Genomic DNA, 1,810 nt, shown 5'->3' with positions numbered 1-1,810 from the left:
AAGGTGTAGTGGGGAGAAGAGGGAACAGTGGCAGAGCTGCTGGCCTCAGAACAGGGAGCAAGGAAAGAAGCCGGAGCAGGCTTCGGTCGGAGGGCGCTGAAGGTGCCGAGGGTAGAGCTCAGGAACCAGGTTCCTCGAGCAGCACCCTGGGTTCAGACTGTGATAGAAATTTTTTTTTTAATTTAAAAATCAGGGTTGGAGATATAACTCAGTGACACAGCATCTGCCTGCCATGCACAGGGTTGTGAGTTCAATTCCTTGTACAAAAAAAAAAAAAAAGTAAGCTCAACTAGTACCCTGACACCGTAGGAGGACACACTGGGATCGCGCAGCCCGCCATGCGGCTCCTCTGTTAGACTCACTCATCCCTGCCTGACTACACCAGAGCTAGCCCGACCCGACCCGGCTCAGCCTGACCGCACCAGCTGACGATGCCCTGCACCTTCCAGCCCCCTCACACACCATTTGCTAACTTGTTTCAGGGACTCTCTGTCCAGTCCCCCAGAAAAACTGATGCTACCCAATAGAAGCTCACCAGGCTGTTAAGCTTTTGTATCTCCGACTGGCAGAACCTATATAAACTAAGCCCAAAGCCGGCTCTGGGTTGATGCTTTGGGAGAAATCCCAGATCAGTCCACCAGTAATAATTTAGTTGGTTGCCTTCCGACCGCTTGGTGCGAGCGTTTTCCATTCGCTTCGGTCCTGGTTCCATTACAAAACCTCAGCACTTTGCCCGGTTCCTCCCAACACACGTGAAAAGAGAAGAAAGGGCTTTTCATTGGTTGGAACGGGAAACATCCAACAGGGAAGGAAGGTGCTTAAGCACAAAGGTGGGGCCATCATGGTCAGGGCTTCTTAGGCTCTTTCTAAACCCAAAGTCTCTGATTCTTCTGAAAAGTGGCCAAGCCTTGCTTCCCCAGAAGTCAGCTCAGGCCCAAAGTGGAATCCGGTTAAAGGTTATTGGTAGCCAACAGAATAAGGACCCTGGTGGTTTAGGCTCTTCACATTTTCTTTCTTCGAAAAACAGCATGGTGTGGCTTGCCAAATAGCTCAAGCAGATTAAAGCGCTTGCTTATGCAGATGCAGGGGCTGGGGGTTCCATCCCAAGTGCCATGCTGGCCCCGCCGCCAGGGCATGCTTAGCAGGTGACTGGGCCTGGGCATCCCAGTGCTTGGAAGACTAAAAACAGCAGGATCACTACGAGTCCGATCTGTGTAGTGAAACCCTGTATTAAATACATTTTTTAAAAAACAATCATGGTTTCTAGTCAATATGGTGGTGATAAGAGTCTACACGGCTTCTGCTCAGCCTACCTGGATCCAAGTCCTTTCTCCTCAATTAAATTGGCCACTTAGACTCTCCTTACTATAAAATGGAGAGAAGAAATCCCAGTTGCATACACTGAGAGGATTAAATGAAATGACATGTAGTGCCCTTAAAGCCTTCTGTCCTAGGGGCCTGGGAGATAGCTCAGTGGTCTGTTTTTGTTTTTGTTTTGTTTTGTTTTGTTTTGTTTTGCTTTGCTTTGTTGTACCGGGGATTGAACTCAGGACCTCGCGTTTACCTAGGCAGGTGCTTAGACCCCTGAGCTAGGGCTGGAGATGGTTCAGCGGCTTAAGCACCTGCCTGGAAAGTTCAAGGACTCTGTTTTGATCCCTGGCACCACATGCCTTGCCAACCCTGTGCTGCTGCACCACTGAGCCAGACACCAAGACCAGATGTGGTGGCGCATGCCTGTAATTTCAGCACTGAAGAGGCTGAGACAGGAGGCTCACTATGACTCCGAGCTGCATAATGAGACCCTATACCA

Source organism: Octodon degus, unplaced genomic scaffold (genome assembly GCF_000260255.1).
Source record: "Octodon degus isolate 3935 unplaced genomic scaffold, OctDeg1.0 scaffold00067, whole genome shotgun sequence".
Taxonomy (NCBI): Eukaryota; Metazoa; Chordata; class Mammalia; order Rodentia; family Octodontidae; genus Octodon; species Octodon degus.
This window is presented reverse-complemented; position numbering follows the sequence as displayed.